Here is an 18,385-nt window from a genome sequence, read left to right as displayed (position 1 = left end):
AAAAGCCATAATAAAAAATATCCTGAGATTGTATTAATTTCCTCCTATAAGAAGCAAAAATATCTTAACAAGAATTTCACCTGTTTAATGATGAATGCAGGAAAGATTTTATTTTACATTCTTGCAAGAAAGGATGTACTCCAATATTACAGATTAAGAATACACTTTACAGAGGCTAGGTTAAGCTTTTTTATGTTAGTTCCATTCCTCCTATCAGGATCCTGATTGGTCAAGATCCTGCCAAAATATAATGCTCCTTAAAAGGTAATAATATATTCAATTCTAAGCAAAGTATGACCAGAGCAGCTCTTCTTTCATTATTTGAGCTCATGCTGGCACTTCCCCAATTCTTTTAAGTCCAAGAGGCAACCTCCCCCTCCCTCTCCTTCACTGCAACCCTAGCACATTTCCTGGGGGTATTTACTCTTTCTCAAGGACACCTATGAAAGCAAAACAGCTAAAATTATAAAATCCCATTCCTTGCATTCTTCTTTTTGGCCCAAACAACATTAGTTTTTTCAATTGACGTGTCTCAAAGAGAATTCACTATATTTTTCCTGAAACTCATTCTTCTTCTAAAATTCTTTATTTCTATTCAATCTCCCAGGTTTATAACTTTAACATTATCCTCGATCCATCATTCTCTTTAACTCTTCATTTGTCCAGTCATTTGCCAGATCTAGCTATTTCTACCTCTGCAATATATTTCACATCATCCCCCTCATGTTGGACTCACACTACCTCCCACCTTAGTCTGGCCCCTCACCACCTTTCACTTCAATTATCGCCAGAGTTTCCTGTGTGATATTCCTGCCTTGACTTTCTCCCCACTACCAAAATGATTTTCCATAAGCACAGAACTGACCAAATCACAATCAACTCCAATGACTCCCTTTTGCTTCTTGGATAAAATATAAAAAGTCCTCTCTTTAGCTTTTATAGCCCTTCATGATTTTGTTCCAACATACCTTTTTAAAAATAGTATTTTATTTTTTCCAAATATATGTAAAGATAGTTTACAATATTCACTTTTGCAAAACCTTGTATTTCAAATTTTTCTCCCTCTCTTCCCTCCCTTTCTTCTTCCCTACATAGCAAGAAATCCAGTATAAGGCAAACATATGCAATTCCTCTAAAAATATTTCCATATTCATTATCCTGCCCAAGAAAAATCAAACCAAAGGGAAAGAAAACATAAGAAAAGAAAAATAAGCAAACAACTAAAAAAAAAAAAAGGTGAAAATACTATGCTTTGATTCACACTCAGTCTCCATAATTCTCTCTCTTTTTATCACAACTCAATTGGAATTGCTTTGAATCACTTCATTGTTGAAGTCTAGTCCATCATAGTTGATCATCACATAATCTTATTACTGTGTATGATGTTTTCTTGATTCTGCTCACTTCGATTAGCATCAGTTCATGTCTCTCCAGTCTTTTCTGAAACCAACCTGCTCATCATTTTCTTACAGAACAATAATATTTCATAACATTCATGTACTATAATTTATTCAGCCATTCTCCAACTGATGGACATCCACTCAGTTTCCAGTTACTTGCCATTGCAAAAAGGGCTGCCACAAACATTTTTGCACACATGGGTCCCTTTCCCTCCTTTATGATCTGCTTGGGATACAGACTCAGTAGAGACACTGCTGGATCAAAGTTTATGTACAGTTTTATAGCCCTTTGAGCATACCAACCTTGCTTCTTACTTCTTTGGACATTGTTCTCCCTCCTGCAACTCTGTGATCTATTCCTGAGTATTTCCTGTTTCTTACACAACACTCCATTATCTCCAATCTATGTGCTTTTTGCACAAGAGGCCAAACATCACTCCTGGAATTCACACCATCTTCACTTCTACCTTAAAGGATCCCTCTTTATTTCCAGTTTCTAATTCCTTCTAGACACCAGTGTTGTGCCACAGTTCCCTTTTATTGTCCTGACTCAGTTTCCCTAAATCATTTTGCGTCAGTTTCCCTAAATTATCCTGCCTCAGTTTTCCTGGTTGCAACCCCCATTTTCTGCCCATTAGAACTGAGATAATTAGGGCTGTGGAGAGCTGACATTCCAGAAGATAAAGACTTCAAATGTCCTATCTCAGATACCTAATTGCATTGTTTATACTTCTAAGTCCAGACTTCCTATCTCTAAGCTGGACACCTCCTTAACTCCCAGTTTGTAAGAATTTATGGTCCTACCCCTGCAACCTGTCAGAACTGGATTGATGGTCCCTGCCTGGAGATTCCTGCTCACCAAAGTTTGGACTCTTCCTCCCCCTGATCTGTAACTTATAGTCTTAAAATTTTCCTGGGAGCCTTGGGGAAGATCATCTGTTATCATTATTATCAAGGACTTACCCATAGTCACACACCAATCTATATTAAAAGTACAGAAAAAAGAGGGCTGGATTTAGAATAAAAGTATCTGAGTTGAAATCTTAGTTCTGCCAATTACTGCCTACAGGCAAGTGACATTATCACGCTGGGCCTCAGTTTCCCCATCTGTAAAATGAGGGGGTTGACTTAAAGGATTGCTGAGATCTGTACTGAGTTCTACATATATCAGCCTACAAATTCAAGTCTTTCTGATTCTGAGGCCAGATCTCTATCCACTGGGCCATAATGCCTCTCCCATAGAAAGAATAAGGACCTAACCACCTCATACCTCTCAGATTGGTTAAGATAACAGGAAAAGATAATGATGAATGTTGGAGAGGATGCCAGAAAACTGGGACACTGATGCATTGTTGGTGGAGTTGTGAACACATCCAACCATTCTGGAGAGCGATTTGGAACTATGCTCAAAAGGCTATCAAACTGTGCATACCTTTTGATACAATAGTATCTCTACTGGGCTTATATCCCAAAGAGATCATAAAAAAGGGGAAAGGAGCCACATTGCAGCAGCCCTTTTTGTAGTGATGAGGAACTGGAAACTGAATGGATGCCCATCAGTTGGGGAATGGCTGAATAAATTATGGCATATGAATGTAATGGAATATTATTGTTCTATAAGAAATGGTCAACATTTACATAAAATGATACTAAGTGAAGTGAGTAGAACCAAGAGAATATCGTATATAACAACAAGATTATGTGATTTTCAATTCTGACAGGCTAGGCTCTTTTCAACAATGAGATGATTCAGGACAATTTCAATAGACTTGTGATGGAGAGGGCCATTTGCATCCAGAGAGAGGACAATGGGCACTAAATGTAGAGCACAACATAGTGTTTTCACTTTTTGTTGTTGTTGTTTGCTTGGTGGGTTTTTTTCATTTTCCCCCTTTTGATCTGCTTTTTCTCGTGCAGCATAATAAGTGTGGAAATATGAAGATCTGCATATGTTTAACCTATATTGGATTACTTGCTGTTGGAAGGAGGGGTGATGGGGAGGGAAGGAGAAAAAATTGGAACACAAGGATTTCCAAGGGTGAGTGTCAAAAACTATCTTTGCATGTATTTTGAAAAATAAAAAGCTATTATTATAAAAAATAAAAAGCAAAATCATGTAAAAAAAATGACACAAAGATATCTCCATGGGTCAGATAGTTTCCATGAACAAAGAACTTCCTACCTGCCCTGGTCCCCTGGGATAAGACAGCTGTTAGAAGCAAGGTTGGAAGAGTCAGTTGTGAATGTCCCCATTTCCATGGGCAGCACCCTTGAGGCCACACCACAGCCTTCTGCTCAGAGCCAGAATCAACTCATTGGGAGAGAGATGACAGAATTTCACAGCGGTCTTTATATCCTGGATCTAATTAAAGCTGTGGTTGGCAGTTGGCTCCCACAGTCTATAAAAAGCTTAGTGCAGATCAGAGTGGCTCCTGTTTGCTGATTAATCTTCCCAGTGGGAGCTGTGAATCAAAGAAATCATCCTGAATCCCCTGTGTACAGGAGGGCAAGAAGGAGGTCACCTGAACTAGACCTTCAAGCTGTTCAGCACCTAAATCCTTGAAAGATGTCCAGACATAGAAAGGACATGCTAGCTCTTGTTTATTCAAAGGAACATGCAAATGTTGCCTTTGATCTGAAAGGGCAGAATTAGGAATAATGGACAGATGTTTCAGAGAGGCTGATTTAGGCTTGATAGAAGGGAAACTTTCTTGATCATTAGAGCCATCTAAAAGTAAAAGATTGACTCCCAATCCACTATATCATATTGGGAGGCAGGGAGCAAAGGATTTTGCAGAATCCTAGAACTGGACAGGACTACAGGTTGACACCATCAGTGCTGACTGACACTTACCTAAATAAGGATGTTTTTTAACCTGGTTGTCTCAGAAAAAAAGAAATCAGTATGTACATTTTACTGGTGAAGAAACTCAGGCTCAAGAATTCAATAACTTGCCCAAGATCACAGAGGTAAAAAGGAGAGTCAGAACTAAAATCCAAGTATTGTGAAAGTTCACATTTTTTTTTTTTACTCTATGATCCTGCCTACTCCACTTTCTTGATATTGGGGACATCTAGTTTTTCCTTTTTTTAACCTTTTTAACCTACCTGTAGTAGATCTGGGACACATGAATTAATTAAAAATGGTCTTTAAACTATGTTTTACTCAGTCCTAAGGATAATGAATCCAACAAGTTTATCTGTTGTTTCATGAATGATATTGTTCTGACCACCTCAACTTGGGAAAAAAGAAATTAACATAATCTGTGTTGATTTACATTCAGTCTCTTTAGTTCTTTTTCTGAATGCAGATGGCATTTTCTGTCAAAAGTCTATTGGGATCACTTTGGATCACTGAACCACTGAGAAGAACCAAGTCTTTTATAGCTGATCATTGCACATTCTTGCTATTATTGTGTACAATCTATTCCTGGTTCTTCTTGTTTCATGTAAATTGTTTATAATTTAGTCCATTGTTAAGCAATACCCCAAGAAGGTCAAAGACAAAAAGAAAGGTCTCCCATGTACACACACACACACACACACACACACACACACACACAGCCCACAATACAATGCAGTCATTTTAAGAATTCATAATTATGGGGAACTCAGAAATACTCAGAAAAATGCATATAAACTAACACAGAGTAAAAGCATGAAGAATCAGGAACATAACATACAAAAGAACTATAACAATGTACACAAAAGGAACAATAGAACAAAAAGTAATGCTTTATAATTATAATGCAATCTTGGCCATAGGGAAAAGATGAGGAAATTCCCCTCCACTACTTTAGTTGGAGAGATGGATCAATAAGTATTATTAAGTGCTTACTCTATATCAGGCACTGTGTTAAATGCTGGGGATAGAAAGTAAAGCAAAAAGAGTCCTTGTCCTTAAGGAGCTTACAGTCTAAAGGGAGAGACAACATGCAAACATAAATGTACTAAAAGATAGAAATAGGATAAATTGGAGGCACGAGGATTAAGGGGGATCAGGAAAGACTTCCTATAGAAAGAGAGAAGCAAGGGCAGCCAGGCGAAAGTTATGGGGGTGGAATATTGCTATCAGATGTGTCAATTGGTTTTGCTTAACTGATTCTTTCCTGCTCCTCCCTCACCCCCCCAAAATGGAAAAGGACATATTAGAAAATGTGGGGAAAACAGGAACACTGATGCATGGTGGGTAAAGCTGTGAACTGATCCAGTCATTCTGAAGAGCAATTTGGAATTATGTCAAAAGAACTCTAAAGTTATGCATACCTTTTTTTTCCCTTTTTAAAAATGTATTTGTTTGTTTTTAACACATATTGAGCAATTTGGAATTATGTCAAAAGAACTCTAAAACTATGCATACCTTTTTTCCCCCTTTTAAAAATTTGTTTGTTTGTTTTTAATACATATTGCTTTATGAATCATGTTGGGAGAGAAAAATCAGAGCAAAATGGAAAAACCATAAGAGAGATAAAAAAACAGAAAAAAGAAATGAACATACCCTGTGTTGATTTACATTCAGTCTCCTTAGTCCTTTTTCTGGATGCAGATGGCATTTTCTGTCAAAAGTCTATTGGGATTGCTTGGATCACTGAACCACTGAGAAGAACCAAGTCTTTCATAGCTGATCATTGCACATTCTTGCTTTATTGTGCACAATGTATTCCTGATTCTTCTTATTTCATGTAAATTTTTTCAGACCTCTCTAAAGTCAGCTTGTTCATCATTTTTATAGAACAATTATATTCCATTATTTTCATATACCACAACTTATTCAGCTATTCCCCAATTGATGGGCATCCACTCCTTTTCCAATTCTTTGCTACCACAAAATGAACTGCTACAAATATTTTTGCACATATGGGTCCTTTTCCCTCCTTTATGATTTCCTTGGGATGCAGAGTGAGTAATGGCACTGCTGGGTCAAAGGGTATGCAGGGTTTGCTAGCACTTTGAGCATAGTTTCCAGATTGCTCTCCATAATGGTTGGTCATTTTGCAACTCCATCAACAATGCATCAGTGTCCCAGTTTTCCCACAATTCCTCCAACATTTCTCATTTTCTTTTCCTTTTCATTTTAGTCAATTTCAGAAATGTGAGGTGGTTATGCATACCTTTTGACCCAGCAATACCACTGCTAGATTTGTATCCCAAAGAGATTTTAAAAAAGAAAAAGAAAAAGGGTCTATATGTACAAAAATATTTATAGTAGCTCTTTTTGTGGTGGCAAGGAATTGGAAATTGAGGGAATGTCTACTAACAGGGAAATGGCTGAACAAAATGTAGTATATGATTGAGGGGAAATACTATTGTGCTATAAGAAGTGATGAGCAGGATGGTTTTAGAAAAGTCTGGGAGGATTTACACGAATTGATGCAAAATGAAACAAACTGAATCAGAACATTGTATTCAGAAACAGCAACCCACTGTAAATGCCTTAGGTATTCTCATCAATACAATAATCTAAGACAATTCCAAAGGACTTATGATAAAAAAAAATGCTATCCATCTCCAGAGAAAGAACTGATAGAGTCTGAATGCAGATGGAAGCTTACTTTTTAAACTTTATTATTCTGAGTTTTTTCCTGATCTGCATTTTCCTTTGCAACATGACTGAGGGAAATGCTTTCCATGACTACACATGTATAAATCTATATCATATTGCTTGCTTTCTCAAGGAAGGAGAAGGAGAAAAAGAGAGGGGGAGAATTTGGACCTTAAAATTCTAAAATAGAATATTGAAAATGTCTGTTTACAATGTTACCAGAAAAATTAAAATAAAAAAAGAAGAAGAGATGGTAAGGGAACTGGAGATGTTTACTCTAAAGAGAAGAAGGCTTGTGGTGGTGATGTGCTGATAAATGTTTAATAACTAGCTCTTTTTGGGAGGTGAGAGGAAATTTATACACAGCAGGGTTGGAGCTGGCTCCTGTATACCCCTGACTCAGAGAGAACAGGACAATTGTCTTTGAGTGCTTGAGAGATTGTGGTGTGGAAGAGGGATCAGATTTGGGTTGAGAGTGGGAGTTGTGTGTCAAAAAATAAAATGAGCAGTGAGGTCAAAATTGCAGAGATACATTGAGGTTTACCATGAGGAAGCACTTCCTAACAAGTCAAATAATCTGAATGTAGAATGGGATCCAGTGAGAAGTGGTGGGTTCCCCCTCACCAGAAGTTTATAAATAGTGGCCAGATGACCATTTGTCAGGGGTGTTGTCTTGGGATTTTCTGCCAGGCAGCTGAAATCCCTTACAATTCTGAAATTCTGTGACATTGCTAAAGAAATTGGCAGCTCTGCAGTATCACAAGGACATATTGCCCTCGCCACATGTATTTTTTTTCCCATGGTATACCCTGTAGGTACCCATAGAATGGCTCAATCTGGGAAAGCTTTTCTGGGAACTATGTGTGAAGTAGGCCCAAGTAATATTGTAACTGGTAAACCTATTCTCAGTTCTAGCAGTTTATGTTCTAAGGATCCTCCCAGCTCTGACCTCCTGGGTTCTAAGGGTCCTCCCTCCCAGTTTTGTACTCTAATGTCCTTCTCAAATTTGATATTCACTGTTCTAAGTTTCTAATACACACACACACACAAACACACACACACACACACACACACACACACATATATATATATATATATATATATATTTTTTTTTTTTTTGCTGAGGCATTTGGGGTTAAGTGACTTGCCCAGGGTCACATAGCCAAGAAGTGTTAAATGTCTAAGGTCAGGTTTGAACTCAGGTCCTCCTGACTTCAGGGCTGGTGCTCTTTCCACTGCACCCCCCTAACTGCCCCAGAGCTCTACTACCTTTAACATATCATGAGTGATTACAGAACTTACAGCCTGTGATAGACTTGGATTTGGGGAGGCAAGCAGCTTGACAAATGTGAGAAGATAAAGGCAGTAGTGAGTGAACATGGGAGTTGCCCTTCTTCTCCCTTAAGAGACCTGGAAGCAGTATTACCCTTTTCTCCCCCTTTATTCTTCCCTCATTCTCCAGGGATGTCATTATCTGAAACATCATTATCCTCAACATTTAGCAGTTGCTTCTTATAATTTCTTGATAGAAAGGATTCTTGTAGACAGGGCTAGGTCTGCAAATCCCTGAGGCCAGGGTCAGCATGGTTTCCTGGCACTTGATTGCTTGCACCTTCCTTGATGGGACAGAGGATATTAATGTATTGGAGGGAGGGGTTGATTTAAAGTAAAGAACTTTATTTTTTTATTAAAACTTTTCATTCACAAAACAAGTGCATAGATAATTTTCAGCATTCACCCTTGCAAAACCTTGTGTTCCAAATTTTTTCTCCCTTCTCCTCCCCCCACCCCAAAAGCAAGCAATCCAATATATGTTATTATCACAATTATCATGCTACACAAGAAAAATCATATCAAAAAGGGAAAAAATGAGAAAGAAAACAAAATGTAAGCAAACAACAACAAAAAAGAGTGAAAATACTAAATCGTGTTCCATACTCAGTTCCCATAGTCCTCTCTCTGGGTGCAGATGACTCTCTTCATCACAAGATTATTGGAACTGATCTGAATCATCTCATTGTTGAAGAGAGCCACATCCATCAGAAATGATCACCATATAATCTTGCTGTTGCCCTGTACAATGATCTCCTGCTTCTGCTCGTTTCACTCAGCATCAGTTCATGTAAATCTCTCCAGGCTTTCTATAATCATCCTGCTGATTGTTTCTTACAGAACAATAATATTCTATAACATTCATATACCACAATTTACCCAACCATTCTCCAATTGATGGGCATCCACTCAGTTTCTAGTTTCTGGCCACTACAAACAGGGCTGCCACAAACATTTTGGCACATACAGGTCCCTTTCCCTCCTTTAAGATCTCTTTGGGATACAGGCCCAGTAGTAACACTGCTGTATCAAAAGGTATGAACAACTTGATAGCCCTTTGGGCATAGTTCTAAATTGATCTCCAGAATGACTGGATCAGTTCACAACTCTACCAACAATGTATTAGTGCACCAATTTTCTCACATCCTCTCCAACATTCATCATTATCTTTTCCTGTCATCTTAGTCAGTTTGAGAGGTCTGTGATGGTATCTTAGTGTTGTCAGAATTTGCATTTCTCTGATCAATATTGATTTAGAGCATCTTTTCATATGATTACAAATGGCTTCAATTTCTTCATCTGAGAATTGTCTGTTCATATCCTTTGACTATTTTTCAATTGGAGAATGGCTTGAATTCTTATAAATTTGAGTCAATTCTCTATATATTTCAGAAATGAGACCTTTATCAAAACCTTGAATGTAAAAAATTTTCCCCTAGTTTATTGCTTCCATTTTAATCTTCTCTGCATTGGTTTTGTTTGTCCATAACCTTTTTAACTTAACATAATCAAAATTATCCATTTTTGTATTCAATAATGTACTCCCGTTCTTCTTTGGCCATAAATAAAGAACTTTAAAACTCAGTTCTTTTCCAAGCACGCAATAAGGGGAAGGGAACAAATTAAGTAAAATGAATAAGGGAATAAGTTAAGTGCTTAACAAATATTATCTCATTTGCTCCATCATCACTGGAAAAAACAAATAAACAAAACTCAAAACTATTGTAAGAAATGCATATCATTCTGCATTTTTAGCTCATTACACATCTGTTGAGAGGTAGGTATCATGATACCATGGAATCATTGGTGGATCATTGCATTGATCAGAATTCTTAAGTCTTTCAAATCGTTCATTTTAGCAATTTAAAAAAAAATATAAATTGACCTACTTCTGTGCATTTTCCTCAGCATCAGTTCATAAAAGTCCTCACAGATTTTTCGGAAACTGTCCCCTTCATCTTTTCTTATGGCACAATAATATTCTACTAGATACTATAATTTATTCAGCTCTTCCTCAATTTTTTTAATTTTAATTTTATTTTATTTAATAATGACTTTGTATTGACAGAATCCATGCCAGGGTAATTTTTTACAACATTATCCCTTGCACTCGCTTATGTTTCGTTTTTTCCCCTCCCTCCCTCCACCCTCCCCCCAAGATGGCAAGCAGTCCTATATATGTTAAATACGTTGCAGTATATCCTAGATACAATACATATTTGCAGAACCGAACAGTTCTCCCGCTGCACAGGGAGAATTGGATTCAGAAGGTAAAAATAACTCGGGAAGAAAATCAAAAATGCAAATAGTTCACATTCGTTTCCCAGTGTTCTTTCTTTGGGTGTAGCTGTTTCTGTCCATCATTTACCCATTGAAACTGAGTTAGGTCTCTTTGTCAAAGAAATCCACTTCCATCAGAATACATCCTCATACAATATCGTTGTTGAGGTATATAATGATCTCCTGGTTCTGCTCATTTCATTCAGCATCAGTTCATGTAAGTCTCTCCAAGCCTCTCTGTATTCATCCTGCTGGTCATTCCTTACAGAGCAATAATATTCCATAACATTCATATACCACAATTTACCCAGCCATTCTCCAATTGATGGGCATCCATTCATTTTCCAGCTTCTAGCCACTACAAACAGGGGTGCTACAAACATTTTGGCATATACAGGTCCCTTTCTCTTTTTTAGTATCTCTTTGGGGTATAAGCCCAATAGAAACACTGCTGGATCAAAGGATATGCACAGTTTGATAACTTTTTGGGCATAATTCCAGATTGCTCTCCAGAATGGTTGGATTCGTTCACAACTCCACCAACAATGCATCAGTGTCCCCATTTTCCCGCATCCCCTCCAACATTCATCATTATTTTTTCCTGTCATCTTAGCCAATCTGACAGGTGTGTAGTGGTATCTCAGAGTTGTCTTAATTTGCATTTCTCTGATCAATAGTGATTTGGAACACTCTTTCATGTGAGTGGTAATAGTTTCAATTTCATCATCTGAAAATTGTCTGTTCATATCCTTTGACCATTTATCAATTGGAGAATGGCTTGATTTCTTATAAATTTGAGTCAGTTCTCTATATATTTTGGAAATGAGGCCTTTATCAGAACCTTTAATTGTAAAGATGTTTTCCCAGTTTGTTGCTTCCCTACTAATCTTGTTTGCATTCGTTCTGTTTGTACAAAAGCTTTTTAATTTGATATAATCAAAATTTTCTATTTTGTGATCAGTAATGGTCTCTAGTTCATCTTTGGTCACAAATTTATTTCTCCTCCACAAGTCTGAGAGATAAACTATCCTATGTTCCTCTAATTTATTTATAATCTCGTTCTTTATGCCTAGGTCATGGACCCATTTTGATCTTATCTTGGTATATGGTGTTAAGTGTGGGTCCATGCCTAATTTCTGCCATACTAATTTCCAGTTATCCCAGCAGTTTTTATCAAATAATGAAATCTTATCCCAAAAGTTAGAATCTTTGGGTTTGTCAAACACTAGATTGCTATAGTTGACTATTCTGTCTTGTGAACCTAACCTTTTCCACTGATCCACTAATCTATTTCTTAGTCAATACCAAATGGTTTTGGTGACTGCTGCTTTATAATATAATTTTAGATCAGGTACAGCTAGACCACCTTCATTTGATTTTTTTTCCATTAATTCCCTTGAGATTCTCGACTTTTTATTGTTCCATATGAATTTTGTTGTTATTTTTTCTAAATCATTAAAATATTTTCTTGGAAGTCTGATTGGTATAGCACTAAATAAATAGATTAGTTTAGGGAGTATTGTCATCTTTATTATATTCGCTCGGCCTATCCAAGAGCACTTAATATTTTTCCAATTATTTAAGTCTGACTTTATTTGTGTGGAAACTTTTTTGTAATTTTGCTCAAATAATTCCTGACTTTCCTTTGGTAGGTAGATTCTCAAATATTTTATGCTATCAACAGTTATTTTGAATGGAATTCCTCTTGTTATCTCTTGCTCTTGGATTTTGTTGGTGGTGTATAAAAATGCTGAGGATTTATGGGGATTTATTTTGTATGCTGCTACTTTGCTAAAATTATGAATTATTTCTAATAGCTTTTTAGTAGAATCTCTGGGGTTCTCTAGGTATACAGCTCTTCCTCAATTGATGAACACCTTTGTTTATTGAAACTATTTTTTAAATTAAAAAAATTAAATAAATGTTAAGACAAATCTCTTCCCTACACCTAAGAACACACTCTCCCATAGATCCTCATCCCATTGGACGTAGGCAGAATATACATCAGGAACTAAAATGACCAGGGAACAATTGAGGGATAGGACATGTATGTAAGCACATGCTCTGTCAAAGCAACTTATGTTTTGAGAGCCATGTCCCAGATGGAACCCACCTCTTCACCTCTGCTTATTGCTGCTCAAACTACCAGCTGGAAGAGATACTGGAGCTGCCCAATAGGGGAAAAGGAGCTACTCTGCTCTCTGCTGGTTGTTCTTGATCTTCAGCGTTCTTTTTCCATGGTGGGAGGTGTCTAATAGATCTTTTTGCCAATGGATCAAGCGGCTAATCTTAGCAATGCTCAGTATCACATAGTAGGCCCTAATAAAAGGTTATTGATTAATTAACTGACTTTTTATTATTCAGACCCAAGCTATAGTGAATCAGAAAAGCTCTTGGGCAATAAGTCATTTTTGGAACGTCAGTTTTTATTTGACATCAGTTTATTTTCTGATTTGGGATCAGAAAATTCCCTTCAATTCCAACAGGAATCCAAAGTCTTCCTGCTAAAATCCTTCCTGGAGATGTGACAAACCAGCCATCTCCCATATACCTGCTTCATTAAAACTCTCAAGTTTGCACCAGACTGAATAATCATCAAGAAATCCAATGAGAAATTATAGTGACTTCTTCTCCAGAACTGAGCCAGCCAAAAGCTGACAGGCAATAGAAAGGGGACCCTTCCATCAATGAACAGCCATTGTGACCAAAGATGAGTCATGTGTGGTCTGTAAGTGGTACGTCCAGAGGCCTCAAGAGTGGGGATTTTCCCCAAGAAAGCCCCAGAGTAGTCAGAAAGGAAGCTGGAAGTGCTAGTGCAGTCAGGCCCAGTGCCACAAATAAGCCAGGCCCAGGGACCGCGAGGTTCCTAACACTCTGTCCTAAGATGCCAGAGATAGCTCTGGAGATTCAGAGCAAGAAGGTGAGCTAAAAGGGGTAGGACCTAGAAAAAGGTCAACAAAGACAGCAACCAGACCAATAGGGAACCAGCTTTTGAAGGGATGGGGAGGAGGGGATAATTCCCAGAGGCAGGGCTGGGTTCAAGGGGTTGTGGCCAAAATTGGTAATGGGACCAAGGAAACCAGAATCATGGAATCTCAGCCTTGAGAAGGACCTCAGAAGCCATGGAGTCTATGCAACACATTGCAAGAATGCCCTCAATGATATTTCTAATAAATGGACATCCCTGTCCTCTGCTCAGAGACTTCCAGCAGGGAGGGGGCAGAGGAGGAGAGGTTCCACCATCAGCAAATATAGCACTTTCCACTTTGAAATAGCTCCCATTGTTAGGAAGTTTTTCCTCCAAACCAACTTGCTTCTACACCCATAATTCCTAGCTCTGCCCGTGGGGGCCAAGAAAACAGGGCCAGACTCTCTCTCCCCCAACAGTCCTTCAGATGCTAAAAATATAGCTGGCAAGAAAGCATTCCCCAGTGCAGGAACTGTCCAGCTCCTTTCCTGCTCACCTTACTCCCTCTGCTTCTGCCCGCTCCCCCCCCCAGGCTCCTCCACTTCCCCCTTATGCAGACGGGGTTCCTCCACCAGCTCTCTCTCCCACTGGGCTCAAGGCACCTCCACAAAGAAGCACCAGAAAGGCGTGTTTACTAACGAAAGCCCCAAGGCTCCTGGGGGAGGCTAAATCTAGCTGCTCTTGCTTTGGAAAACAGGCTTTTAATTACCTGTGGTTCACTACCCGCCAGCAGGGAAAACTTTTTATGGAGCCGACTTAACTGGTTAACCCTCTGTCTCCCATATCTACTTAGGCAAGTGGAGAGCACCAATTGGCCCCTTTGTGTAATGCGCTTGAAGATCCCAGAAGCCTGCGGGAGTCTCTGGGAGGGAAAAATGAGGTTTGGGAAAGGACTGGATTGTAAAATGCATCAAATCAGCTAAGAGTTGGGACATTTGCTTTCTGGGAAGCAAATTCTGGCTTTGCGACTTACTACTTGGGTGATCTTGAGCAAATCAAACCCTCTCCCTGGGCCTTGTATAATGAGGGGGTTGAGGTCCTTTCCAGCTCCAAATCCTATGGAATTAGTATTCTATAAACCCTTCATGAGCATCAGTGGGTCATGGAAGCAGGGAGACAAGGAGCCAGGAAATGCTGGCCAGAGTGCCTTCCTCCGGGAGGCTTCCTGGATGTCACTCATTCCCTCCGGCAGAACCGGGGGTCACACCGGGGGAGCTGGGCAGGGAGGAGCTGGGGCTAGGAGGGCCCATCCAGGCTTCCCACGTTGGCTGCCCCATTTGTGAATGGGCTGCCTGTGTTCAGGAGCTGGCAAGAGACTCCAGCCTGTGGACTCAGACTCCAGCTACTGTGCTGAACCCAGCTCTCAGACTGCCTGGCACCTCTGGGTCTGCCATCTCCCCTACTTCCAGGGAGCAGAAGGAGGCCCTCAAACGAGGGCAGTGGATTGGATGGCCTTTGAGGTACTTTCCTGTTTTAGGGCTAGGATCTTAGGGACCCTCTGACCGAGAGATTCCCTGCCCCCATCCCTCTCCAATCAAAGGTTTGAGATGCACTGAGACTGACCCCCCAATACAGGCAGCACCCCCACCCACAATCAAGCGCTACCCCCCCACACACATAAAAACCAAGCATTGCCAAGGATCTGAGGGGATGGTGGGCCCCAGGGACCACACCAAAGGTGTGTCTACTGTGGGCACAGCTGAATGATGTGGGAGGGAGATAGACTTTTGAAAACTGTAAAAAAAAAATTCTTCTAGATAGGACTTTCCCCCTCCTTCTCTGAAAGTGTCCGTATGAGGGAGGGAACAATCATATTTATTTGTCTGGCATTTTAGAGCTCACTGAGTCCTTTGATCAGAGCAAAGCAATTCTATAAAGCTGGAAGACCAGTCCCTGGACAGGTACATTTAAAGAATCAATCCAAGAAAGAGGAGGTGGAAACTCAGAACTGGGAACTTTCACATGTTAGAATTGGGAAGAAACTTTGGAGGAAATCAGTGGAATTTTAGATCCTAGAATGCCAGTTTTAGAAAAGGCCTGAAAATATAGAATAAAAGAGCGGGAAAGAATATTAAAACTTGGAATATCAGAGCTGGAAGATGTTTAGAACTCATAATTTAGAACTTGGAGGGACCTTAAGACATAGAATCTAGAACTCAAAAGGAACAAAGATTGTCAGAGAAGGGAAATTCAATGTAAAAGAGAATCTTAGTAGACAGAATGTCAAAGTTGGATGGACCTTAGAACACTAAAAGCAAGACCTGGAAGAAATTGCAGAATTTCGGACTATCAGAGCATGAAAGTATAAGGAACAGGACCATATTCCTGAAGAGTTATTAAAGGTGGAGTTTGAGAAGGATTGAGTTTCTTTTTTAACGCTTTGGCTCATGAGCCCCGACCAGTGTGCTTACCTTCATATCAAACTAGTCAGCCAGATCTGATTGGATTTTACTAAAGTATTTGCTAAGATAGTATAAAGAGAATCGTTGTCAAAAGCATCTCTGGGAACATCTGTGACATAGTCTTTCATAAGTCCATACAGAATCCAGAATAAATTGACTCAAGCTTAGAACAAATGTAGCAAAGAAGAGGTAACTCCTAAAATTTATTTTCTCAAAAATTTCCTGTAGGTATAATGTAGTTGTTCCCCCCAAACCCCAAACCATTCCCTGAAAATGTTGGTCTTTTTACAAAGACTAAAACTTTGGTTTTTGGTCAAAACTGCATTCAATATATCCCTGACTCCCTGTGCAGACCCAGCTGCAGCTATTCCAGGGACAATGCTGGGATACCAGTGAGAAGATGAGAAGTTTAAAATCCTCTCAACATTCAGTCTTGCTCTGACCAAGGGAAGATGGGGAAGAGGTTGAGATGAAGCCCAAAGTGCTTTTCTTTCCATTCCCCTGTGGTTCCTGCTTAGGGAGCTGGCTAGAACTATCTGTCCTGCCTCGAAGCCCACAGTCACTTCTTCCAATGAGCAGCCTACTTTTATATAGGCCCAGGAGGGTGATGACCAAGTTCCTCAGTTGATCCAAATGGACTTTCTGTCATCTCTGAGGAGGTTTCCAGGTTTTTTTTTCATATCTTGTGAAAGCCTGATATGTTTTTACCTGATAAATGTGTTAAGGCTAAGTGGAGTGAGGTGATTTTGACCTCACCTTTACAAATAAAATACCTGAGTTTTCTCTCAATAACCATTTGGGCAGCCCAACAACCTGTGTATATAGACAAAGAACAAAATGGAGGGGACATCATGTATACTTGGTGCAGTAGAACGATTGCTGGGGCTTGGATCAGGACTGACTGTAAAACCAGGAAGGAACAGAAAGAGAGGAAAAGAACTGCATGAGGTCAGAATAAGAGCAGAGAGAGAAAAAAAGAGGCTTCCATAACTCTGGCATCAGAAAGCAAGAGAACCAAATTTCTATGTAGTGACCTTGGAACTGAAAGGAAAAGCATTGTGGTGTAGTAGAAAGGGAGCTAGATTTAGAATCAGAGGAATGGGGCTCAAAACTGAACTCTGATTATTTATTACCTGTGTGTCTTTGGGGAAATAACTAGTTTTCTGGGCCTTGATTTTCTAATCTAGACTTGATATATTCAACAAGCATCAGTATGAACTATTTGCTGGGGATCCAAGATAAAAATGAAACAATACCTGGCCTTAAGGAGCTTATGTTCTACTAGAAAATGGAAAATTGGACTATATCTCTGAGTTCCTTCTAGATTTAAATCTATGATCCATGGCTTTCCCTTAGGTTCACCAGAGCCAAGTAAATGTTTGGTTCTTAGGATCAAATCTGTTACATTCCTCTCTCCTCTTTTCTCCATTTCCATGAGAAAAAGAATAGGGAAGAAAGAAGGGAAGCACTGATGGATCTTTACAAGATACCCAAGCCTCTTTCTTAAACCTTGAAGCCATCAAAGGAAGAAAAAAGAAATTCAAAGTACGAAAATATGTATAGAAGCTATTTTTTTGTGGCAAAGAAATGGAAGCTAAGGGGAATGGCTGACCAAATTATGACATAGGAATGTGATGGAATACTCTTAGTCTATAAAAAGGAATGATTCCAATGAAACTTGGGAAGACTTGGACGCAGAGTGAAATTAGCTGAACCACGAGAATAATATACACAACTATAACATAAAAAAAACATTTTGAGAGATTTAGAGACTCTTTGATCAATGTAATGATCATCTCTGAGTCCAGAGGACAGAAAATGAAGGTGTCTACCCACTGACAGAGAGGTCATGCTGAATGAGTTGTAGACACAGGCAGTATAGAAATTTGCTTTGCTTGATTGTTCATATTTATTGCACAAATTTTATTTTTTAAATGGCAAGTAGCAGTTGAGAGGAAGAGGAGAAGCAAGGATGAAGTGTGTGTGTGTGTGTGTGTGTGTGTGTGTGTGTGTGAGAGAGAGAGAGAGAGAGAGAGAGAGAGAGAGAGAGAGAGAGACAGAGAAAGAGACAGAGACAGAGACACACAGAGAGAGAGAGAGACAGAGACAGAGACAGACAGAGAGAGAGACAGAGAGAGGGAGAGACAGAGAGAGAGAAAGAGAGAGACAGAGACAGAGATAGAGACAGAGAGAGAGAGAATAGAAGGCCAAAAGGAAGCACAGACAAACAGGATAGCTGAATAGATTATGTGCTGAATAGATTGAAAGAAAAATCAATGAAGTAAAGTGCAAAGACATATGAGAAGACAGAAGATCTGAGTTGGAAGATGGAGAAGAAGAAAAGAAATAAGCACTTATTAAATAACTAGTATGTGTCAGGCATGGTATTAAGTGTTTTATTTATAATATCTCATTTATTTCTCACAGCTCCCTTATAGGTGGTTATTACTATGATCCCCAT

Source organism: Antechinus flavipes, chromosome 3 (assembly GCF_016432865.1).
Source record: "Antechinus flavipes isolate AdamAnt ecotype Samford, QLD, Australia chromosome 3, AdamAnt_v2, whole genome shotgun sequence".
Taxonomy (NCBI): domain Eukaryota; kingdom Metazoa; phylum Chordata; class Mammalia; order Dasyuromorphia; family Dasyuridae; genus Antechinus; species Antechinus flavipes.
This window is presented reverse-complemented; position numbering follows the sequence as displayed.